Source organism: Pelodiscus sinensis, chromosome 4 (genome assembly GCF_052426305.1).
Source record: "Pelodiscus sinensis isolate ZL-2025 chromosome 4, ASM5242630v1, whole genome shotgun sequence".
Taxonomy (NCBI): domain Eukaryota; kingdom Metazoa; phylum Chordata; order Testudines; family Trionychidae; genus Pelodiscus; species Pelodiscus sinensis.
In genome coordinates, this window is record NC_143055.1 from 23,532,737 (window position 1) to 23,559,419 (window position 26,683).

Genomic DNA, 26,683 nt, shown 5'->3' on the forward strand with positions numbered 1-26,683 from the left:
CTTGGCATCTCCCCACCCTGGGTGGCTGGAGCGCCAGCAGTGGCTCACTTTACTGCAGGTGGGGGGCAGATCAAGGCTAGCCACAGGCTGCATCTGGCCCACAGGATCTACCTGGCAGGGGAAAGGAAACAGCTCTAGGTTAAGTACATCTGTAGATGCCATGTGTTTAAGACAGACACTGTTCTGTGTGTGGACTACAGGGAAAGGAGCAATGGTATGGAATAGGTAATCGTCCTCATGCCTGGTGAGGTTGACTAAGAAGACTCTGGTGGAGAGGGTGATTTATTTTGGATAGGCCAATTTTACATAGTACCAATCAAAAGAGGTACCAATATGATCCCTTCGAGAGTCCTATCACAAATCCAAATTTCTGTTTTACTCCAAAGTATTCTACTTTAACCAAGCAATTTCCCCTATTTCTCTAGGATTATCATTGTTAATAAAGTCATTGTTTTCTCATAAAGAGATCCACTTCATAGAAATTATTAACAATATGGATAAAACAAAAGAAACTTCCTCAATTAATGAGAGAAGGTAATAAGTCTTTAACAATCCCTGGTGTGGATGTTGAATTAAAAGGATGGTTTATAGATCAGGGATTATTGAGATTATTTTTCATTATTCTAGGATACACATAGGCTGTGTCTAGACTGGCAAGTTTTTCCACAAAATCATCTGCTTTTGCAGAAAAACTTGCCAGCTGTCTACACTGGCCGCTTGAATTTACGGAAAAGCACTGACAATCTCATGTAAGATCATCAGTGCTTTTCCGGAAATACTATGCTGCTCCCGTTCGGGCAAAAGTCTTTTTCCAAAAGACTTTTGCGCAAAAGGGCCAGTGTAGACAGCACAGTACTATTTTCCGCAAAAAAGCCCCAATCGCGAAAATGGCAATCGGGGCTTTTTTGCAGAAAAGCGCGTCTAGATTGGCCACGGACGCTTTTCCACAAAAAGTGCTTTTGCGGAAAAGCATCCTGCCAATCTAGATGCGCTTTTCCGAAAATGCTTTTAACAGAAAACTTTTCCGTTAAAAGCATTGTCGGAAAATCATGCCAATGTAGACATAGCCACAGTGTTAATCTAATAGGGATAAGCAAATACCTAGACAGGTACCAAACATTGATGACAGTGAATATATGTATATATGGTGCACATACAAGAAATGTATCAAAAGTATCATCTTTATGATACTCCTCCTTCACCCTTAGTGGGGTAACAATAGCATTAAAACTATCCCTACAAATATCTGACCATTTACATCCGTACCAGTGTGTCAGGGTTCATTTTACATATCACCCCGTCAAAGGGGTATATGTAGCCTATCAAGCACAGGCTTTTCAGGAAGGATAGGCTTTGAAGGAAGGCTGAAAGAATTGGGTGTGTTTAGTTTAGAAAAGAGAAGATTGAGGGGGGACATGATAGCAGTTTTCAGATATCTAAAAGGGTGTCATAAGGAGGAGGGAGAAAACTTGTTCCTCTTGACCTCTGAGGATAGAACAAGAAGCAATGGGCTTAAACTGCCGCAAGGGAGGTTTAGGTTGGACATTAGGAAAAAGTTCCTGTCAGGGTAGTCAAACACTGGAATAAATTGCCCAGGGAGGTTGTGGACTCGCCATCTCTGGAGAAACTTAAGAGTAGGTTAGATAACTGTATCAGGGATGGTCTAGACAGTATTTGGTCCTGCCATGAGGGCAGAGGACTTGACTCGATGACCTCTCGAGGTCCCTTCCAGTCCTAGTAGTCTATGATTTTATGATTCTAAGGATAACCTGTTTGCTTGCCAATGAATATTCTTACAGATTTATTATTTCCTTATGAATTTGACTATATGTTTATTATAATAAGTTACAGTAGGTTTATATTAAATAGTTTGGCAGTATGGCTGTAACGCAAGGGACTTACCGGCCATATCCTGTATGTTGAGCTAAGGCAAAGCTAGCATACACATGCCTGGGACCTTTCACCCAGGGAACAAAGTGAATGTGCATATATTCAGGACCTTTCACCTTGATAAAGCAACCTTTAATGCAATAGGGGCTTTCAAGAATACCCTCAAACTTAGCAGGCACATAAGTACTTCGAAAAACCCAAATAAGAAATCCAAAAAATAAGTGGTTAATACCAGACTGAAAAACTGGGTAGGAGAGAAATAACAAATGTGATACATAACCACAAAAGGCCCATGGTAATGAATTGATGTATATGATAATAAGTGGAGATCGATGATATACTGACCTATAGGAAAAAGACACTTCACCATTAGTAAGGTGAGGAAATACAAATAAGGAGAAAAGGAAACATCTCCTACTGAATATGTATCAAACATAACAATATCGGAGTAACATACAATAAAAGTGGGCAGCAGGAAAAGTAGATGTCTTTGGAGGTGCCAGAATGATGGCCACTGGTAACAATGGGGAAGGTGATGGTAATGAGAAAGATTATGGCTAACACTTCAAAAACAACAAGTAGTCCCATGACACCTGAGGGTATGTCTACACTACAGGACAAGGTTGAATTAAGATACACAACTTCAGCTACATTAATTGCGTAGCTGAAGTCTAAGTAGTTTAACTCAACTTTTGGTGCTGTCCTCCCTTTGACTTCCTGAAGTGTGAACACTCTCCCTTCGACATCCCTTACTCCTCATGAAATGAATGTTACAGAAGTTGAAGTAAGAAGTCCTCCATCTCGACATTATTTTAAAAGAGCAGCTTGCTCTATAGACGCGCATTATGTTATTCCAAAATAACACTGCTGTGTAGATGTGCCGATAGATAGATAGATAGATAGATAGATAGATAGATAGATAGATAGATAGATAGATAGATAGATAGATAGATGTATACTGTATATAAATAGTATCATGACTTTTCATGGGCAAAACCCACTTCTTCAGAAGACATGATCTTGAGTGCTAACACATCAGGTTGTCCTAGAAGCAATGGTCTGAGTATAAGGAAATACATGTACATTACCTATTTGTCTTGTGAAGCTGGCATGTTTGTGACTGTGCTAAATGTATTAATAAACCATATTTGTAAATATACAAGAGTTCCTGTAGTGTAAGTTTTGCAACTGTGCACATCAGAGTTCCCAACCATAGAATAATTTAAATACTGGACAAAGAACCTGTCAACCCTAAAGGGAGTATCTGGAAATTCATAAGTAATCTAAGATCAGGCAATGCTACTCCTGTCATAGATGGAAGCTAGTATGGTCTTTTGTAGTCTCTTCTGTGAAAGCCTCTCTTGGCATACATAAACCAATGGTTCTCAACCAGAGGCACACATACCACTGGGAGTATGCAGAGATCTTCCAAGGTTATTCATCTAGATATTTGCCTAGTTTTACAGCAGGCTACAAACATAAAAAGAACAAGTGAAGTCTGTACAAACTAAAATTTCATACACACAATGACTTATTTATACTGCTTTATATACTGTACAGTAATTCCTCATTTAACACTATAGATATGTTTCAGAAAATAATCGTGTTAAGTGAAAACGTGTTATGCAGGGTCAATTTTCCCATTGAAAATAATGGAAAAGGTGGGGGTTGCGTTTCAAGCAGTGGTGTCTGTTGTGACCAGGACATAAGGTTGGGGGAGAAAGGGGACTGGGTTACAGCAGAAAGTGAAGCTGTTTGGCTCTGGGGAAGGGAAGGGGAAGGGAGGAGAGGGAAGGGGGATTGGGTTGGGAATATGCCCCTGTGACGGGTCTGCCGAGACCCGCACTACATCCGGCAACGGGGGGAAGGGATTGCTGGGGAACGGCACGCCAAGCAGTGAGTGGCGAATCCTCCCCCACTTTGCTAGGAGGCGGGGGAAGCCCCGCACAGCCGCTGGCGATGGGCCGGCTGGGGAAATCGTGTTATTCCGGGGATGGTCATGTAATTCAAAAAACGTTCCCTAAAAAAATTGTGCTATCGCAAAAACGTGTTAAGCAGGCACGTGTTAAATGAGGAATTACTGTACACTGACATTTAAGTACATTATTTATATGCAAATTATTATATAGTTGTATGGTAAAAATGAGAAAGGAATCAATTTTTCAGTAACAGAATTCTATGACACTTTTGTCTTTTATGTATGATTTGGTAAGCAAATACTTTCTAAGGTAAAACTTAGGGTATGCAAGACAGATCAGACTCCTGAAAGGGTTACTGTAGTCTCAAAAGGTTGAGAACCACTAACATAGACCCCTATTCTTACTGCTTCTCAGTCGAAATAGTCAATGTTAGCCCACCAAAGAGGCGCTAAAGAAAAATAAAATATTCTCAGTTTATGGAGTACCCATAGTCATCAAAACTGAAAATGGCCACCACCACTACAAAATACTAGCCTTGGATCCCAGCACTGCATATTATTGACCACAAGACAATGGTGAAAAATAATGTTTCATGAGGACATTGAAGAAAATCTTGCATATTGCCATTACTTAGTACTGATTTGAGAATAAAAGTTATTGAGATTTCTGTGCAAACCCCAGGTTCTCCCCTCATAGCCTGATTGGCTCCACATTGGACCCCTATTATTTTCTCTGTTTCACAATAATTTTTTCTTAATCCATCTTCATACATACCTATGATGGATAGAAGGAGTGCTGGCCAGAAGTGGGTGGCTAAGGGGTTAAACTCAGGCTAGGTCTACACTACGGGGTTTTTCCGGGATACTGGCGGTATCCCAGAAAAACTCTGATGCATCCAGGGAACGTGTCGGCGCTTCTGCTTTTCTTTTCTTTTCTTTTTTTTTTTTTTTTTGCGGAACAGCCGACACGCTCTTTCGGAAGCCCTGTCTTCCTCCTTCCATGAGGAAGAAGGGCTCTTCTGAAAGAGGAGCTTTTTCTGAAATTTGGCCCAGTGTAGATGGGCCAAATTTCGGAAAAGCCTCTTCCGAAAACACTATCAGGAAAGCATATGCAAATTGCAGAGTGTAGTTTAGACATAGCCTCAGGTAGCTAGCAAGAGTGTTGGCAGGGGGTCAGAAGAACCAATGGGGATACAGTACTGAAATTGTAATGGGCTATAGCTACCTGGTCTGATTTTCCTTTGTGAAGATTTCTAAGAAAAGGGCTGGACAGAGCAGATGCAGGCATCAGAATTACCATGCTTATAAGAAATACTGGACATGGATGTGAACTGGACCTTGAAGTACAAATCAGCATGTATCACAGTAGAGGAAAAAGTGTATTTTTCTTTATTTTGGCTGTTTGGTTTAAACTTCTCTGTGTGAATCAACACCTTCCCTCCCCCATTCACTATCTAAGAGTTGTTCCCAGAAATTTTCTCTGTGTTTTAATTTGCTTTACTTAGTTCCTCTGTATATCTAGCAACCAAGTATGCTTTATCAAGTATATCTTGTGTTAGTTAATAAAAATCACTTTAAGGTGATGATTTGATTCTTGTGTCTTGGAAAGTAACAGAGGATCTGTGTGCATATTTGCCTGCCTAAGATTGGGTGGTCAGCTATCAGAGACTGAAGCTAGTTTCTCTCTCTTCTTTTTTCAAGCTCTTTTTGGGCAAAAGAAGGAATTCAAGTGTTCCGTCCTGATTTTTTAGGATGAAATCACTTGATGGTGGCAGCTTTGGGGGTTTTCTCCCCTCAGAGCCAGTGTATCTGTGACTCTGGGCAGTTTTTTGGTTTTGTAAGCAAAGCCTATAGAGGTAAGGTATTTAACATCTGTGTGGGCCCCCACCTTTTGCACTAGCCCTGACAATACACATTACCACTTTCTAAAAAAAAGCAGGTTGTAAGTTTATAAAAGTTTTCAAGGCAAGCTTTTAATGTCTTGTGCTGAAAGTATGTTTCTTCCCATTTAAAAATAAATTTGTAGGAAAACCCCAGGTTATGCCATGCATTTATGGGGTGCTTAAAGTATCTAGTTAAATTCTGGCTCCCTTGAAATTAATGGGAGCTCTGTCCGTTTTCTTAAATGAGGTCAAGATTTCACCTAGTATTTATCAGTCCAAAAATAAATTTCTACTCCATGTTTCCACAATGAAAAATTCTAAATGGATGTTGAATGTGGGGAGTAGGAAGCGCAACTGCTTGTTAGTACTGCCTCATAACTAATTATCACTTAATCCTGAAAATACCAAAAACTAGGTAAAATATTAAGCTATTTTCAACAGTCGATTCTTTTATATACATCTTAGGACTGCATACTGGAAAAAATTAAGTATCCAAAAGAGATGCGCTTCTCTATTTCTTTCCTTTGAAAAAGTTTGCTTTCTGATCCCAGAGAACATCCTTAAGTATTCAAAGAGTAGCCTCAAGAAATTCTCATTGGGCCATATTTCTAAAGGTATTGAAGTCAATGTTCCCTCTAATTTTTTCCATTCATGTGCAGAATAAATTTTGTTATATGCACAGAAACGTGTGGATGTTTACCAATAGAAAAAAACATGCTGCCAGCTGTGGGCACTGTGGGATACTCTGCTTATCAGCTGGGCAGCATTTGAATCTCTCCTGGGTGGATGCCCAAGAGCCTAACGATGCAGAAAAGCCCCTAGTGGAATTTTCAAATACAACAGAGTGCCTAAATTCCTATTGAAATTAATTAAAATCAGTGGGACTTAGGCAGCTAGGTACTTTTGTAAAATCCTACCAGGTGCTTAAGTGGCTTTAGAAATCTGGCCATTGTCAGTTTCAGGTTTGTATGGGGCTGTAAAGAGGCCTTGGGGCACAAGCATGCTTTACAGCATACTTGGTAAAGCCTTGGGACCTTCAAAAGGGGGAGCTATAGTCACAGGACACAGCACTAGAAGTAAGTATGTGAGCTACATGAAGCCAGATGTAAGGCTAAAAAGAAAAGAAAAGTTTTTTTCCTGGTGGGTGACAGAATGATGCCCTCGCGCTCTCCGGCTGAGAAAGGAAAAGCGGCCAGAGAGGGGAGTTGGCGAGCATAGCAAGCACGGGGTGCAGCCCACTAATATTTTTTTTAAATACAAAGATTTCACACCAATCTAATGACAGGGGAAGGACTCAATTTTTAAAGGTTTGGAGTTGGCCATATTGGTAAGGAGTGCACTAATGTGGGTCTATAGTAGCCAGGCAGGGTGAGCCGTCTTCCATCCTTGCTTTCAGAAGCTGGAAAAGCCTACGGTGGCTATTATGCTGTGGAGTATGAATTGATTTCTTCTGGTTTTGAATTTGTGTCTTGGATATAAAACAAGCCCTTAAGAAAGAGATGTAAAGGGACCTATTGTTGGGACTACAGTTCTCCATCTTCAGCTGGTGAGAATGCACATTGGCTTACATGAGCTATAATTGAGAGCTGGAGAAAAAGAATAGAAGAAATAACACTACCAACAAAATTCACTTACAGCTATGCTTTATGAGAGTGCACTGGGAAATCTGGGGTTTTCAACATCTAAATTGTAAAAAATGTTAAGGGAACAGAAGGCTACTTTTAAATATTTTAGTGCCAAGGTGCTTTTTAAATTCCCATACAAAATCTTGTGATTTTATATGAGAAACAAAGCCTAGTATCTGGAAAAAAGAATGCATTTATCCTCATAAGTAGATATTTTGAAATAAAAAAAATCAAACAACTGAAATATGAATATGGAATTTTATTTTATTTGCAAGACAAGCCAATCAAAAAAGTAACTGAAATTAGGAAATGGATTTGTGTCTACTATATTTTTGTAATTTGAGTCTGTTATAATTCTATAAATTCAGCCATCAATAAACAAATACTGTTGCTTTTTCAGGAAAAAAACCAAACAAGCTGTGAAAGAGCAGTTGCTGACAAACCTTTCTCTGACAGCTTTATTTTTATAAAACCTAAAATACCTACACAGTCCTGTCAAAATTACTTTTCCCTGTGAATTTTTTTAAAAACTATTTCATGTGGCAAAAATAATCACCCTTTGTGCCTACAGTGCAGTGTTTATGTGTTTTCCCTTGTTCAGCTTTCAGCCAAGGAATAAATCACTGTTTCTCCAATTTTCCAGCAGTGCTCTTATAGTTTCAAGATGCATGAAACAGCTTTGCAAGACACACAAATCTTGTTTTGGAAGAAAGGAGAAAAATGCTCTCATGGGGTCTCTGTCTTCAGTAGAGAAATATTACTGAAGATACTTAGTTACAGCTCACTTAATGCAGAATTTTTTTGCCTCCTCTGTTTATTCTTTCCCATCCATACAATAGCTTCCTTTTCTATGTTCACCATCTCTTAGCCGCAATTACTGGGTGTTAATGGTCCTGCATCAAATGATAAATGGAACTGGATTAATTCAAGATTTTTTTAATATACTGATTTTTTTTACAAAATATATACTATCAAAGACCAGACTAGATCTCTTGAAAACTGCATGTGGCCTCTGGATTTCATTATGTAAGGGGACTGTGGTGGCCTCTTACTAAAAAAATGTAGGGCTTTTTTGGTTGGCTAGCTCCCAGTATCAAAAGAAAGAAGAAGAGTTGATGGGAAATCAGTAGAACACTGCAAATCAGCAGATATCTGCTTTATCTGTGGGTATCCGCATTTATGGATATGGATGCAGAGATCCACAGCTCATTTTTGAAGATACAAATGTTGTATGTGTGCAGAAACCAGGACCCTGAGACTGAGTCCCCTGGGCAATGGGGAGACACCAATGCCCTAGGTTAGCCTGATTGACAGGGTTGGCTGGCTAATCAGGGAGTCCCATCCTTCCAGTGAACTGGAATTGCCTGGAACAGGGTGGGCCAATCTAAGGAGAGCACAGGGTCCGGAGCAGAGCTGGGGAGCAGAGCTGTTCCAGCCAGAGAAGCAGCCCAGGGAGTCAATCTGTGCTGGGAACAGGGCCATGGCAACAAAAGCCAAAGAAGCAGCTCAGGAAGCAGGTCGTTCCTGGGGTAGAACTTCAGAAGCAGCCCAAAGAGAAGAGATATGCTGGAAGCAGAGCTGTAGCCATTAGGGTGACCAAGTGACCTGTTGGGGTTACAAGGACTCTGCCACACAGGAGAGTGGAAGGGGAGCCCTGGATGTCAGGGAGGCCTCTAGGTAAAGAAAGGAGGAGCAAGGACTCAGATCCTTTCATTAGCGCCCAGTGGTCCCCAACGCGGTGCCCGCCGGGGCATTTATGTGCACCCGCCAAAACATCTGGGCTGCCCCCCCCTCCCCCGGCGCACGGCACACGTGTGGTGCCGGCCCTGGGCGCATGGCGCGTTGGTGGCCCCTACCCCGGGCACGCGGCACATGCGTGGTGCCGGCCCTGGGCTCAGGGTGTGTGGGCGGCCCCTACCCCTGGTGCACAGCACATGTGCAGTGCCGGCCCCAGGTGCAGGCCGCGTGGGCGGCCCCTACCCCGGGCGCGTGGCACATGTGCAGTGCCGGTTCTGGGCTCAGGGCACGTCGGCGGCCCCAACCCCCGGAAGCGCAGTGCATGAGCGGCCCCGCCCCTGGGTGCCTGGCAGCCACGAAAGGTTGGGGACCACAGCATTAGCCCATTTCACCAAGGTAGTGAATAAACTAGGAAAATACCCCACAAGGGCGAGACCACTCCCCCACTTACCATCAGTTCAAACAAACAACCACTAAGTAGCAAAGCAGCATTTGATAAAGTGCCCTGTCACAGCCAGACTATAAATTATTATAAAATAAAAATGTAATATGTTCCATATCCAGAAAGAAAAATAAAGGACCATTCTGTGCAAAGGCCCCCACCTCAGCAACATTCTTGAGAGCATGCTTAATTTTAAGCAAGTGACTAGCCCCATTGACGTCAGCAGGTTTGCTCACATGCTTAAAATTAAGTGTGTTCGTGTTTGCAAGATCAGGGATTAAACTTGCACAAGAACAGAACCCCACAGAATCTATTCCTGCATCCCTTGAGTTCATTGGGTATGAATGCCTCACCAGATGATAATCAGCATGTGGAGTATCAGCCCCAAATAAATACAGTATTTGCAATACTAATGATGCACTATAACCCAAAAGCAGATTGCTGTATTTGTGTAATTCTGTTTTTTCACATGCAAACTATATGTAGGGCTTATCTTCTGTACTCAAGCAAGGGACCCAGTTGCAGCACAATTAAAATGACCTAATGGTGTCCCCATAACCATTTACTTTTATATTTTCCCTTTATGCTATGCATCATTCTCTCCAACCCTTGGGCAGTCTAGCTGTAATGTGTAGAGAGGGCAGACCTAAAATTTCCTTTTTATTTGTTTAAGTGAATTTAATGCCCATGCAGTATGCTGAACTAAACCATTCGATAAAACAGATAATATTTGTAAATAAGTTATAACTAGATGTGACTGTATTAAAGCCACAGTTCTAGTGAAGAATTGTTTTCCGAATAGCATCCTGAATTGTCTTACTCTCAATCTCATGCCATTACTCCTAATTAGACAGCAGTCCCCAGGGCCACCCCAAACAGCTCCAAGTCTTCATTACAGTGTTTCCACCCTTCAAATAACTGACCACATCCACTGCTCACCTCTTTTGGTTGCGTTAGCTAAGTTTTATATGTATCTGGCCAGATTAACTTGTGTTGACAAACTAAGTGTCAACAGATCCTTTGTGAACCAGTCTGGCTCACTGGGTGAATCTCTCCCTGGGATACAAAGAATTTGCTTTCCCTCTTATTTGATTTCTGCAAACATATGTCAAGGTAAATTTCCTCTCCATAAAACTCCCACTGATGAATTCTGCTTAGGGAATGAGCAGATGTTGCCTCCCCAGCCAGTGTACCTGTTTTAGAGGCTGAACTAATGAGCTGGGCATCTCACACCCTTATAATCCCTCTGGTGGGGGACTTTGCAGCTACAGAACTTTTCAATATGATCTGTCACAGGCTGGCTGCAGTGAACTGGCCCATTTTGTGATTTGACTCTTCTTGTATCAGCATTTCCAGTGTATATTTAATTTTAGAGTACTATCTTTGAAGGACAACTGTTCAGCTAGTACTGTTTCTGGTTTTCAAAGGAAACTGAGATGGGGTGCATTAGAAGACACAGGGCCACTCTTACTTATGCAGAAGCAACTTCTCTGAATTCAGTGAAGTGTGAAAAGCAATAGGGATAATAAACCTATCCTGACATTGCAATGACAAAAGTTTGTTGAATAAAAATCATGTGGAACAAGGATGGAAATCCCTCATTTTAAAGAAAAGCAGATGTGAAATGTAACCTGATAAAATGTTGCTAAGGGACACATTGAAGATCGGGCACTAGACAGTAATACCTGCTGAACAAGGCTCAATCTTGCATGGTGTCAAGTGGTTCCTACAAGGTTCTGCTAAGCATTTTTCTCTCCCATAAACTTCAGTGCAATAAAGGCATTTTTCACTTCATAGGATTGCGTTCCCCCTATAGGCTCCTTTGACATATCTGTGCATGCCCCCTCAATTATCTGGTCTGGGGGTACTGGTACCTTCTAGTTTAGAAAAGATGCTGATTGTCATTTTCACATTTAAAACATGGGCAGAACGGATAGAAAGGTGCTTTGTTTAACTGCCAAAATATTCTTCACTTGCACACCTGCACTCTGGGTGAAGATCAAAAGGCTTGGAGACTGTAAGTGATACTGCTGTATGACAAATACTAATGTTGACATGTTATTAGCAGTTGTGCCTTTACTGAGCCAATCTAAGTTACATGGATGGCACTGTCCAATCAGCTAAAAATATAGTGAAATCATATATATAGGGAAGACAAATCAGAAATGTGGATTTGAACTCAGATGTTTAGGAGTTTAGATTTATTTATTGACAGAGTATGTTATGTTAATAATCAATGCTAATAATCATTGTTCAGCTATCTTTTGTCTAAGCTTCTTTTTAAGCCTTCAAGGAAAGATATTTGATGAGACATTTAAAAATCATTTGCGCTTCCAGATAGTTATCATATTTACTTGTATTGACAATCATCTCTTTAGGATAAAATTTCAGCACAACATATGCTACTTTACAGTATTTAATAAGAGCCAAATCATTAGTATCCATAAAATAATTAAAAAATTCCTTTCTTGTTGCATGAGCAGTATGTCAACTCTGTTTATTCAGAATGTGTTGTCATACATCTCCTTTGTTTTACTCGGGTTTCTTCTCTGAGCATCTTTCATTGTTGAACAAACCTGCCCTTGAGCTGAACACTTCAAACTCTAGATGAACATTTGAAGGATTTTTTGTCAATTGTTGATAAACAATTGATAGAAATTGTTCGTGCTCTTTTTTTATAATGCGTTTCTTATATAAGTGCCACTGTGGCTTATCTATCTAGAGAAATAAACTTTCCCTTTTTTCAGAACAGTTCTAGCTGACATTTCATATTAAAATGACGTAATTTTCCTTTTTTCCTCTTTACCACATTTGCATGTTTGTTCCCCCAAAAACTATGACCCCATTTTACTTACATATTGTCAGTGGCATTATGTAATTAAAGACAGAATTTCATCCTAATATATAACATGACAAACCACAGTCTTTACTTTTGCATCAAGCTGTCAAATCACACTTTGATATGCAACCCCACTCTAAGTTGTTTGTCACAAGGTGAGGGCCTGCCAAGTGAATCAGGGCCATAACATTATTCCTCATTTTTCCCTTGCAAGCCTACCTCACTTTCTTTGTCACAATGGACAGCATCACTATTCTCCCCACCATTTAGGTTCACAACATTAGGGTCAACTTTCTCCATTTCCCCTTCACTCTCCCAGGCACGGACAGCAAGTGAATCTCCCATTTAGGGAGTGTGACTGGGCGCCACAGCCCCACACTCTAGAAGCGCGTACGCCGGCCCAGCATAGAGGGAGGCCAGAAGAGACACGGGCATGCACAGCGTGCTCAGAGCCGTAAAACAGCTGGGGCGGGCAGAGGTGGGAGGGGGAGAGACAGCTGGTAGGGGCGGCCCATTTTGTGTACCTTTTTCCAACAAAAGCTTGTAGTCTAGCCGTACTGTTAGAGATAAAATAATCTCCCATTCCACCAAGCCTTTACTCTGCCTTTGTGCAAAACTCTTCCTAGAAATCAGAAGCATAAGAAATGCAGGAGGAGGGCTACCAGATGTAATATTTGTGCAACAAGCCAAACTACTGCAAGAGCCTTGATTTCATTTCTTCCTGCCAAACACATGACAACAGGTTTACAAAGTAAAATTAGATGTTCCGGTCTCCACAGACTGATGTTATAATAGGGGAAACAAACACTCCTCATGGAATCCACCAATGAGAGAAAACAGTAAGTTAGAAAATAGACACAATTTAGATCTTCATGAGCACTAAACAGAACAAGACTTTAAACCAAACACTGAAAACCTGCAGGAGACCCATAGTTACTCTAAGCCAAGCAATTAGACAACAGAAATGTGGGCCAGAACCTCTCCTTGCATCTTTACAAGCTGAATATTCCTTTTTTCCTGTTTCAGATTACAGTCCTCTTAGAGAAATACATGCATTAGCACCTCTTGCCCCCTTTATAAAAGTGTTATCAAAGCTCACAATTCTTCTGTACCTTAAGCTTACATTATCATTTAGCTTTCTAGTCTTTCTGCACACCAGTTTCTTCATCCTCCATTGCCTTGTCTGATAGAATTTAAATTGCAGTTCCAGTATCTACTTCACCACACCATTTAAAAGTCATTCTTAAGCACTCTAGTATTATTTCTATAGTGACTTTCACTTATTATTCTTCAAAAGTTTATATGCTGTATGCACAGCTCCAACATAACCTCTGAGATTAGGATACTAAAACAAAATTAAAGAGGAGAAAAGTACCCCTCAGGTAAATGTTTGTTGGTAGTGGAGTATTTTATAGGGATTTTTTTAACTGTTGATTTATCTATCAGTTTATCTTGTTAGGATGTCGTCCCTGCAAAAGCCTTCCTGTGCATTGTATGACTGCAATGTTTCAATATGACTGTGACTGTAGTAAGCCACATTCTGTAATTTGTTTTTTTTCAGTACAACTGCATTGAGCTTCCCCACACACACCTTTATTTAAACATGGGTCCACACTTTGGGTATGTCTACACTGCATCCCTAGTTCGGACTAGGGATGCAAATGGAGACGACCAAAGTAGTTAATGAAGCGGGAATTTAAATATCCTGTGCTTCATTAACATGACCTCGCTGGCGCGCTAGTTCAAATCACAGCTGATTGGAACCAGGAAGTGCGCGCCGGGACATGTTAGTTCGGACTAAAGCCCTTAGTCCGAACTAACATTACTCCTCATTTTTTGAGGAATAACGTTAGTTCAGACTAAGGGCTTTAGTCCGTACTAATGCTTCCCGGCGCGCACTTCCTGGTTTGAATCAGCTGTGATTCAAAATAGCGCGCCGGCGAGAGCATGTTAATGAAGCGCAGGATATTTAAATCCTCGCTTTATTAACTACTTCAGTCATCTTCATTTGCATCCCTAGTCCGAACTAGGGATGCAGTGTAGACGTACCCTATGAAAGAAGCAGCTCTGGATTTTAACACCTCTTTTTCAGAGTTCAGTAATGTTCAAATAAGGCATTTGATTCAGTCATTTGTAAACATTTTAGCAATACTTAGATTTGGATTTTGAGCCCAAATTCTTAGATCAAAGTTCAAGGATATTTAAGTGTCAAGGTTTGGGCTCAGACCCATATCTACTTTTAAACAATTGTGATAGCTGCTTATTCTATTTATACTGTGTCATTATTACCTCTTATTCCACTCTTTCCCTTGTCATACCTAGTTATTGGGATAGGGTCTTTTTGTTATGTTTGTACAGCACCAAGTGCAATTGGACTCTGGTCTTAAAGCTCCCGTAAGTTTTGTGCAATGCTTAGCACAATGGGCAATAATATCATCTCTAGTTTTTTTCCAGAAGTGGTAGGCCTGGGAGAAGGGGAAGGAAAACAATGTCAACAGAGCAGAGATGTGGGAGATGCAGAGGAGAAGCAGTGGAGGAAGGAGAAATGAAGTCAGGAGATATAGGCAAGGGGGACTGCGAGCCATGTGAGATGCTGAATGAATGAGGTAACTAAGCAGGGAAGTAAGCACCTGATAGGTTGCACCTCGACACAGTCAATGTAGGAAACAGCAGCTGTATCCAGCAAGCATGCAGGACTAGGAAAGTGCACGGTGTATGGAGGGGAGGGAAGGGGAGTGAAGAAGCAGGCCTCTGAGGGATAAGAAGAGAAGGTGGGAGACTGAGCATACATGCTGAACTAGGGGTGTTGCACACACCATGGTTTGAAGTGGTTTAAATCATATTCTGGGTTAACAGTTTGGTTCAATGGCTCTCAGCACCCCAACTATACAAATTGTTTCAACCCTTGAGAGTGAGGAACTTCTCAACCAGCCAAGAAAACTGGGCCTTCAGACTAATTCTGATTCAGCCCTTCAGAGCAATGAAACCTGGAAGTTTAAGTGCTCAGACTTGCTCCTTTTGAGGTCAATAGGAGTTTTTGGCAGTGAACCCAATAGGAACAGTGTATTTTTTGAGAAACAGGTGGAGGTGGCATGTAATTGTTTAGAGTAACAGTGTCGTTCCAGTTACAGCAGGGCCAGTGGCCAAACAGCCTCAAGAACTGTCACACCTCATTTTATTTGTATCACCATTTAATTATCAGGGAGCTTTACCATAATAGGGGAGTGGTGACAAACACACTTTACTGCTTCTGCAAGAACATTGTAGCTCCAGATACAGAGCGATGCTGGCAAAACATGAGAGCTTGATGGAGGTGAAGTTAAATTATTTATACAACACTTTTCACTAGTTTCAAAAGGTCTTACCAAATTGGAATGACAAATATCAGAATCATGTCATGTTACCATTAACCTGATGTAAACTGATAGCATACTAGTGAATATTTTATAAGTGTATTCTCTTTCACAAGCTGTTGAGAGAGTCAACCAGAGGAACATCCTGGGTCCCAGCAAGATAGAATATGATGTGTGAAGGCACAGGGCACAATTCTACTCTCAATTATCCCTGTTTTATAGTATAATTACACTGTATTCAGTGGAGGAACTCCTGATTTACACCACTTGGATAGACCACAGAATCAGAGCCATAGAGTTTAAAGCGGTAATTCTCAAGCAAGCTGCCAGGGCTCCCTGGAGTCCACAAGCAGGTTTCAGGGGGTCTGCCAAAATTAACCAGAACATGGCCAGTGTCAGACTCACTTAGGCCCAGGGCAGAAAGCTCAAACCTGATCCCCTCTGCCTGGTTAGAAAGTCTGAGCAATTTAGCTCTGTGGATCCCATGTGGCATGGGACACTGTATAAATGTGTTGCTTGCTTGCTCTAATGGTAGCCCTGGCTTTTAATCTACTGAAAAACACTTGAGACACAGGTGGGTGGTAGAATTTTTATAGAATTTTGAGGAAGCCTCAGAGAAAGTTTGAGAACCCCTGGTTTAAAGACTAGTTTCAGAATGGTAGCTATGTTAATCTGTTTCAGCAAAAACAATGAGGAGTCCTATGACACCTTAAAGATGCAACATAGAGTGAGGTGCAGAGAAGAGAGGAGTCTCTGTAGCAGAACATACAGAAGATACAGTAAAACTATATCCCTAGACTACATCCATACTTAAAGCATGACAAAACGCATTACATACTGAGTCAATTATAAATTAAAAGAAAAGGAAAGCTTTAAGAGAAGATTTTAAAAGAGGAAATTACTCAATGTCTCCAAGACAGTGTGATGGCAGATTAGTGTGTATATATCCTGGACTGTTGGGATAGATTCCATTCATGCAGCACAATTTTTAGCTCTGGTATTTAAATGCTTAGGCTTAAAACATCAGATTGGAGAGTGTATCCCTGCTAGCTAGATTATTATTAGACCTTTTGAGCAACAACTTTTGTATAAAGTTTAAAGAACTCTTAGGCATCAAGTAATACTGAACTGGATGAGTAATCTACAAACTATTAAGTTCCTGAGCAATAGACAATGGGTTTTATAATCAATTCTAAATCTCCTTTATAGCAGTGTTTCCCAATTGGTGCTCCGGAAAGTAAGGGTTCTGCGAGAATGCGGCACGCCTCCACCCCACTTAAAGTGACAGAGTCTATTTTGCAGCTTTTGGTGGATCTGTCTTTTTTATTTTATTTTTTTTTATGACAAATTTTACTTTGACAACCCTAGGGGTTCCTTGAAATTCTTTTAAGCTGAAAGGGTTCCATGGCCAAATAAAATTGGGAATTACTGCCTTATAGTAACAGCTTCATTTTTAGGGTTTAATTATAAATGGATTTTCATATGTTTACTGCTCACATGCATGAAATCCAGAGAACTGAAACCTGATATGGTACATTTATGTGATTGTGGCGTTGTACCAATATATAAGATCTTTTGTCATATAGATCTGGGCAGTTTTGTCATAAACCTATCATAGTATCAGTGATTATAGATCTAATCCAGTTCCCACTGAAATGCACACGAGTTCTGATACTAAATTTATGGTAGCAGAATTTAATCCATTGTTAGGAAATAAAATGTAGATCATAAACCTGAATGATTAGTGGAGGATGAATGCATGGGCACACAGTCCATGACCAATGTGGAGGTCTAGGTAAAAATGGAGAGGGGTTGGAACTGTGGCCCTGTCTCCTGCTCCTCCTCTTCCTCCAGGGACACCACCTGCTGGCCGGGCCAGAAGCCAGAGCCAGGCTGTGAAAAGAACCACCTAAGGAGCCTGAGCCGCCGTGAGGAGCCTTGGCCCTCCACCTTCCTGGGTGGAGTATGGGGTGCCCAAGAGCAGCCTCCAACCTGTTTCCCCATCCCCTGGGGGGGGGGGGGGATGATGTCAGTAAGATGCAAGGGTGGAGGCTCTGGGCCAGCCTCCTGCCCCTTCACCTTGATCTACAGACTAGGGTTTTCAACTTTCTAACTGCACGAAACCAAATACCTCTGCCACACCCCTTTCCTGAGGCCCAGCCCCTTCCCTGAGGACATGCCCCCCCCCACACTCCATCCCCTCTCCTTTCATTGCTTCCTCTCCCCCCATCCTCTCTCACTTTCATTGGGCTGAGGTAAAGCGTTGGGGTATGGGAAGGGGGTCAAGGGCTCCAGGTGCGACCATAAATGAGTTTCAGGGTGCAAGAGAGGGCTCCCGGGTGGGGCAGAGGGTAAAAATGCGGGAGGGTGAAGGCTCCAGATGGGGGTGCAGGCTCTGGGTGGGGCCAGAAATGATGGTTTCAAAATATAAAAGGGTTTCAGGGATGCAGTTTGGGGGGGCAGTGGCTTCCCTGCCTCCCCCATACTATGTCCATGTTGAAAAATAGGTGGACATGTTCCATGGGGAAGTTATATTCCTCCATGGTTCTAGTGCCCCAATAAATCTGAATCCGCCTCTGCCTGATCAGTGGTGGTAACCAAAACAAAGTATATTTTACAGACATGAACAGAGCTCAGTCCCGTCTCATTTGACTAGAGGGTACATTTTCTATTAGATTCTTTCATATGATAGATGACTTTACAAACAGTTGAGCAAGTAGGACTATTTTACAGACTTATAGTCTCCATTACTCAGGAAACTGCCACAGTACTACATGGCTGTTATGCATACTGGCTGGGTTTGCTTACAGAATATATTTAACTGATCTTCATGACTGAATTTTTTTACTGTCCTGACATATTATCCCAACATAAAAGAGGCTCTGGAAACTAAGTTTTTTTTCTCTCTCTCTGTTTATTACCTACTACAGTTTTAATCTTCCTACCAAACATTCTTCTTGTTTGAATTATAACCCTTATGTAGATTTCTCCCCTCATTCTTACATGTATCCTTAGTTTACCTGTTGAAAGACTGAGTAACAGATGTATTCAAATAAATTATGTAGTAATTGTTACAAATGAGGAAACAGGAAGGGGGCCAGATTGCAGAAGCAGAATGTATATGTGAGAACACAGATGACTAGCAATTGGAAAAGTCACCTGGCATAGATTTATAGGGAGATTTAAAAACCAGAAGGACAATTCAACAGGATTTAAATGGGTAAGAAGACAGCATAAATTGAGAATGAAAATTAATATGGGCCCACTTTCTAAAACAGGGGTGGTAAACAATTTTTGATGGGGGCTATGCCAAGATTTTGGTAAATGGTCAAGGGCCATACTTTTCTATTGAGGATCTGTGGGAGGTTTGGTGAAGGGAGCTTGAAGTAAAGAACTGGGGCTCAGGAAAGGATGTGGGTCCTGTGAGGAATTTTGGGTGAAGGAGGGGACTGTGATCTGGGGCAGGGAATTGGGGGGCAGGAGAGAAGTCTGGCTTGGGGAGGTGGAAGGTCAGGGGGAGTTGTAACCTGGGGCAAGGAGAGGAGGATAAAGAGTGTTTGGTTGTGACCTGGGTCAGGGGATTGGGGTGCAGGGTCCAAGAGTGCAGTGTGGATGCAGGAGAAAGATTCTGGCCTGAGGGAGGGCTTAGGAAGGGTGCAGGATCTTGGAGGGAGTTGCGGGGGAAGAGAGGCACAGGGGTGCCAGAGGCAGGCTCTGGCTAGGAGGCGCTTACCTAAGAATCTCCCAGCCAGCAGAGCTCTCAGGCAGACTTTCCCCCCCAGCAACCCCAGACCACTGGCTGGCTGTATATGTGGCTCTCTGCACAGCCAGAAGGTGGGGGTGGGAGAGGCTTCACGTACTGTCCTTGCCCCTAGCAAAATCTCTCAGATCCTATTGGTCAGAAACCAGTCAATGGGAGCTGAGAAATTATGCTACACTACCCATCTCTGCAAAATCTCTCAGCTCCCATTGGATGGTTTCCAGCCATTAGGAACTGAGATATTTCGCTGGGGGCAGAGGCAGTGTGCTGAAGCCTCTCCCTCCCTTCTCCTCGCAGTGCGGAAAGCAACAGGGAGCAGCAAGCTGTTTTGATCAGTGCTACTCCCTGTTGCAGGGGCTGAATCAAAAGGCTTGGCGACCAGATCCAGACCACCCTGTTCTAAAACAAGAAAGCTCTGAATGTACTCTGACATATTGATGAGAGTATGTGTACCACAGCCCTCTTCTGCTTATTTGGGCCTCGTAGAGCCTATACTACTGGAAGTTAAAAGAAGATTCTTCTTTAGGTCAAGTGGTAGGCTGTTAAACTTCCTAAAACAGGAAAATCTGCTGTTGCCCTAAAGTTTCCAGTGGCCATGATATGACAATTATGAAGTTCTTAAACAAAACAACAAATACACTACTAGCACCTTAAAGACTAACAAAACATGTAGATGGTATCATGAGCTTTCGTGGGTTCAATCCACTTCTTCAGATGACAGCTACCCCTCTGAAGCTCATGAAGTTCTTAGGTAGCCATGGATTTATTATGTTAACAGTCTGCCTTTATCTCCCCTTGGTAGTTCAAGGTCCTGCTATAACATTAGAAAGGTAATTTTCAGTAGATTTTAAGGCTATAAGAGACCATTATGATCTAATCCTTGATAAAACAGCTATAGAATTTCATCTAATATTACCTAATAATTTAGAGTTTATCTTTTACAAAGCTATCCAATCTTGAGTTAAAAGACTTAAAGTGATAAAGAGTACATCATATCACTTGGTTAGTTTTTCTAATGGTTATTTACTCTCTCTGCTCAAAAAATTTGAGTCCTGTTATTATTATTAGCAATTATGGGTGGCTGACTGGCTGGTGCAGTTCCCAGGGAAAGGAAACTACTGTATTTATCAAGCTGTGCTGTCAGCTGCAAAGTCACAATTTAATTCACTGTCTAGGTGTAAAAAGAATGGATTCAGCTGCAGGAAGCCTAACAGAAAAGTAAGATGCCTCTAGCCATTTAGCACTTTGATCTAAGGCAGTGGTCACCAACCAGTAGATCGGGATCTACTGGTAGGTATTGGAGCCTGACAGGTGACCTTGACTGGTTTGGCCAGGAAGCTATCAAGCACTTCAGTTGCCCCTCCAACCGCTGTCCTGCTGCTCCTGCCTTCTGCCTTGGAGCTGCCCCCCTGGGAGCTTCCTTCTTGCTGTGCAAGGTGTGGGAGGGAGAAGAGAGGGACATTGATGTCAGGGTGTCACTCCTCCCCCCACTTCTGTACCCTGTCTCACAGAGAGAAGGGGATGGAGGGAGCTTGGCAGTGCAAATCTCTGTTACTCTCACACACTGTGTGGGTCTCTGTCATTCTCACAAACACACACTGTCCTCTCATTTCCTGACCCAACACATACGTGGGTTGTTGTTGTTACTTTTACTGCTTGCAGAGTGTGTTAGTTTTGGGATTTGACTGGTTTGTGCATTTCATAATTTTCATTTCTCTCTTACACTTACATTTAATTCTTTGAGTTGTGTGTTCTAACATGCCTAACCTGGCGAGGCTGGAGTCATTATCCCCATGGTAACTGCTGCTCCTGGACATGGCTGGCATGTCCCTGCAGCCCCTGAGAGAGACAGAGCAGGGGGTCTCCACATGCTGTCGTTGCCTCCAGCCCCAATTCCTGCAGCTCCCATTGGTCAGTAACTGGGAGACATGGCCCATAGAAGCTGTGGGCTCAGTGCCTGTAGCTAAGGGACAACACATGGTGCCATGGAACCATTGCTATACATACCCGCTGCTTACAGCCAGGGCCAGGGCAGGAGTGAGCCTGCCTTAACCCCACTGCTCCACCACCTGGAAGCCGTCTCCGTTAAACGGTGCCCAGCCAACGCTTCCTGAACCCCTGTCCCAGCCCTGAACCTCCTCTTCCACCCAACCTCCTGGCCCAGAAGTGAGTCCCCCTGCCTTCAAACCCCTTCTCAGAGTTTTCACCCTGAAACCCCCTCCTGGACCCCATCCCCTGCCTGGATCCCCTCCCACTCTCTGAACCCCTTGGCTCAAGACCAGAGCCTGCACCCCAACCCCTACCCCAGCCTGGTACAAGTGAGTGAGGATGGGGGAGGAAGAGGGATGCGGTGAGCAAGGTGAGGCTTCAGAGAAGGGGCAGGAAGGAAGTGGATCAAGGGTATTTGGGTTTGAGGTATATCTTACATTGCACTTACATTGAAAAAGTGATCTTGTGATTAAATAGGTTGAAGCCAATTGATCCAAGGAAGGAGACCCTTGCAGGACAAAGGCCAGTTATGGAGGCAAGCCTAGGAACAAGCAGCCTGACTCCCTGTCACTGGGTGAGTATACCAGCCCCCTCAGGGGCAGGGCACTAGGCCTCTAAGACCTCTCAAACCATGTTCTACCCTATGTGCATCTCAGTTCCTATGGCTCAGGGTCAATGATGAGTCAGTCTCCAATCTCCAATGAGGCAGTCTAGCTACAGTTAGTAAAATACTCCCGCCCTTGAAGGGCAGTGAGGTCCAGCAGCCAGTCAGTAGCAACATTCCCTGCTCACAGGGCATTAAGGCCTAAGGGCTGCAGTCACTAATTGTAGTGCCTCCATTGGGGGGCTAACAGAGGTGGGGTAGGAAGACCTGAGTCTACCCTCTCCACTGGGTCCCAGCCCAGGGCCCCTGTTAGTGGTAGAGTGGCCTACCACTAGCTCAGCAGGGAATCCGCATAAAACATGCTGAGCTCTGGCAGGGGCCAACTCCCCACCCTGGCCTACTTCCAACCAGACTCACTGAAGGAGCCTTTTTCACCATTTTCCTCCAGGCTGGGGGCTTCTCCATCCATCCATTCCTCACTGGCTGGCCTCAGATCACGATAATGATTGATATTGATGATGCTGCTGCTACAGCAGCAGTCAGCTCCAACTGAGCTGCTCCACCAACCTTTATAGATGGCCTGCGGTTGGAGCATGCCCATCAAGACTGTGGGGGCAGGGCTCTCTCGGCCAGGTAACCCTGGTTAACCTTTGCAGTTAACTCAGTGTGGGGGTTGGCACCCTATCACGCTCCCAATAACCACTCACTCCTACTTATAGCATTTTCCTCCATCATTTCTAATTTCACATAAAAGCCCATTCTCCCCCTCTCTTCCCCGGGATTTAATAAAAAGAGCCAGATTCTGAGCTCAAGTGCCCCTGTGAAGTCCACTGAAAATACTCAAAATTTAGGAAACAAGACAAGAATCTGGCCCAGCTACTCTTCAAAAGTATATAGGTCGTTTTGTCCTTTCACCAAATGATGGGCGGTGGAGAAGAGAGACAGAGGGTATCTTACAACAATAATGGAAAAATTAGTCACTGGATGATTTTTTTTTTTTTTTGAAACTTCGTATGACTTTATCAATTCAATAAATCCCTGAGCTCCAACATAAGAGATACTACTGATATGTGCATGGCCAGCATAAGTGATACTACTGATATATGCATGGCCAGCATTTCAGACATATAAAAAAGGAGAACCTGTTAAAAACTGATTATCAAGAGTCCTAATAACTTTTTTTTCCTTATTTAATCAGAAACAAGTGGCTGGAGAGATAAGATGAAAGCTAATCAAGCATTACCCTACACTGGCCAAATAGAGAAGAATCAAGTGATAAGAATATTATGATCGATCGTGTCAAAGGCTGCAGTTAAATTGAGCAGATTCTAGACTGACTTCAAGCCTTGGAATTTAGTAATAGATAAGTAACTAGAAACGGTGTCCAGGGCAATTTCAATGGAGTAAACAAATCTAAAGATAAACTGATAACAGTCAAGCCACAAAAACAGTAAACTATGTTGTAATCACACTAGCTGCACAATCTTGGAGCAGTAGAGTGGGAGATAGAGACTTGTATTTTACTTATTTGGTGCATTCAGTTATTTTTTGCAAAATCACCATGAAAAAACTTACTGATGAAAGCAAAAATATCTACTAATCAATTTTGACCATCGGTAAGATAATAAACTGAGCTCATAAGGTTTGTCATTCCATGTTCAAAGCTAATTGCAATCTATGGGAGGGGGATGAAGTGGAAGGGACCCCAACAGCACACTCCTGGGCAAGTGGTATTTGCAGCCCACAATACCCTCCCTCACTCTCCTCCAGCAGGCAGAGATACAAGTCCTCTCCCTGTGGGACATGGCCACTACCAGACCCTGTGTTTGTGTGGCATCAAGGGAAGCTAAACTGCCCCGTCACCTGCCTCCCTCCTGGCCTGGCCAGCTCCTTCCCATGCCTGCTTGTTCCCAGGGCAAAGCAGCAGTGAGGCTCCCTGTGGGACATATGTACCCCTACAGGAAAGGGCCCACTGTGTAGGCCACAGATGGCCTTTCGCCGCCTTCTGATCTGAGACCTTTTGCTGTCGGCTCAGAGATGAGGGCTAGGCTTCATGCACCCTGTCTCCTGGGATGGCCACCCTTCTCACTTTTCTTCACAACTGGACCAGCTGTGAGTGAGGTGTGATCCACACCTGCCTCCCAACCCTATGAAAGAACCCTTCCTCCTGAAAAAAATGAGGTTTAAAGGTCCTTTTGAAAAAGGGGGGTGTTTTCAAAAGAACCCCGTTTAGGCTGTGGGGGTTTTTTTTTTTTTTTTGAAAACCCTTTTTCGAAAAAGTGCTCAAATGTGATTATGCAAATGAAGCGCGAAATTTGTAAATCCGCACTTCATTTGCATTTTCAATGTCTTTCATTTGCATTCCTCTTTCGAGAGAGGAATGCAGTCTAGACATAGCGACAAAGGAACATAGGAAGACAAGATGCCGAGAGCCTGATTTACTAGAGCAGAGAGAAATTATTATAATTTAAATGACTTTAGCTTGTGATAAGTTCCAGATTGACAAAAAGCCCTTCTCATTCTTCAGAACAGATATATCATGGCAACAATGCCAATTTTCTCAAAATACCTCACCACACTGAGTTTGAGGGGATGACCTCTACACAAGTGCTGTGTCTATGACATCCTTGGTCTCTCCATTGTGGCTTCCCAAAAGGGCACCAATTGTGAAAGTAGGTTCTGCAATGTGAACCATGAGGAGTAAGTCTATGATTTTGTCACAGCGGTCATGGAAATCATAGAATCCACAACTCCTAAAGACCTCTGTAACTTCAGCACAGGCTGGCACCTGTGGATCCTGCTGCCTTCCGCAGCTGCAGGGAGCTGTGAGGTATCTCTGCCACTTGAGGCAGTGGGGCCCAAAGCTCCGTAGATGTAAGGGTACCCCCTGCTCTGTGCAGCTCCGAGACATGTGTGGAAGGGTTCCTGGAGATCCCTACATTGGTGTGGGGCCCTGGAGCTCCCAGCCATTCCACACTGCCCAGCCCCTTCCCATTTCATCATGGGTATTTTTAGTAAAAGTCAGGGACAGGTCACAGGATTTAGTGAATATTTCTTTATTGCCTGTGACTTGTCGATGACTTTTATTAAAAACTAGTAGACTCACCTGGTGTTGCCAGGGTCCTTCAGAGCAGAGGGCTGGCAGTGTGTGTGTGGGGGGGGGGGTACAAGACACAAGGCAGGGCCTTGGGGATGTGGGAGGGAGGCATGTAGGAGGCTGGAGAAAAGGGGTGCAAGAGTGAGGGTTGGGGGATGAGGAGGGGCTCAGGGCAGAAAACATGGACATTTTCTCTCCCCCTAAACCTCCCTGGTGGTCAAGGGTATTTTTTCTCCCTCCACCCCACTCCACCCCCAGCCACCAGAGGGCTACATCTACAGTGCGCATTCTTGCGCAAGAAGATATGCAAATGAGGCACGGCGATGAAAACAAGCGGCAGAACGGTTCCTGTGCAAGAGGTGGGTTTTGCGCAAGAAGGAGCAGCGTAGACAGCTCCTTCTTGCGCAAAAGCCCCTTGCGCAAAAAATGGCTGCTCATTAAGTATGCAAATGAGGCACAGCGATATTCATCGCCATGGCTCATTTGCATATCTTCTTGCACAAGAATGTGTAGTGTAGACTTAGCCGAGGCATTTTCTCTCCCCCAAATCCCCACCCAGCTGCCAAGAGTATTTTCTCTCCCCCAAGGTCCTACTGGCTGGCAGGAACATTTTCTCTCCTTCCAGGACTCCTCCTGCCCCCCAGCCACCAGGCTCCTTCCCCCACAGTACTACTGCCAAGGGCCGGGAGAGAGGGAGGGAGGGAAAAGGTTTGGTTGAGGGAAGCTACTTATTCAGTGTGCTGGCAGGCAAGATGATGGAGCTGTAGCCCTGCTGGCCATTCCCGTGGTGGTATGACTGCCTGCAGTGGACACTCTGCAGGATAGTTCTCCCCTGCGAGTTCAATTCCCACAGTGGCTACTATTATATCACATCCTTCCAAACAGCATCTGTTCCCTTTGCATATTACGGAAAACAGTCCCTATCCTAGGGCTTCCAGTTGTCCTGGCATAACCAAACTCTGATCTTGCATTATGTTAGGAGAAGAGGAATACCAAATTTGCATACCAAATTTAGTGGCCCTAGCTCTCACCGTTCAGAGGAATTCTTGAACAGACTCACAGATACAGACAGACATTTAAAATAAGTAGATAGATGACCATCCAAGTCACACCATAGAGAATTTAGGAATTATCTTCAAGATGGAGAATTAACCCTGATGCTTCAGAGAATAAACCACTTACTGAAAGGAATAGGAAGAGTCGTCCTCTTTAGGCATGTTATTGTCTAACAGCCAGCCCACTGTAGAGTTTCTTGCCTCTTTCTCTGAAGTAACTGATACAAACCACAATCCAAAGCAGGATACTGCTTAGTTGGAATCAGTGTTCCCTCTAAACTACACAGCAACACAGCTTCACGGGTGATTAATCAGCCCTGCCCAGTCAGTCAGCTCCATGCAGGGAGCCCTGAGAATGGGCAGGGCTGATTAATCACCTGTGAAGCTGTGCTGATGCACAGCTTAGAGGGAGCCCTGGTTGGAATACAGTTCTGACCTGTATGGCAAGTACTATGTATTCCCCCGTCATTATTCACAAAGATGACATTTCA

General features: G+C 43.2%; 1 long non-coding RNA gene across 1 annotated transcript in view; it reads right to left on the bottom strand.

The window, feature by feature from the left end:
- LOC149524495 (uncharacterized) overlaps window positions 1–26,683 on the bottom strand; it is a 73,860-nt gene continuing 47,177 nt past the window's right edge. The window contains exon 3 of the long non-coding RNA XR_016349389.1: window positions 1–111. This is a non-coding gene — a long non-coding RNA (uncharacterized LOC149524495). The remainder of the gene's footprint in view (window positions 112–26,683) is intronic.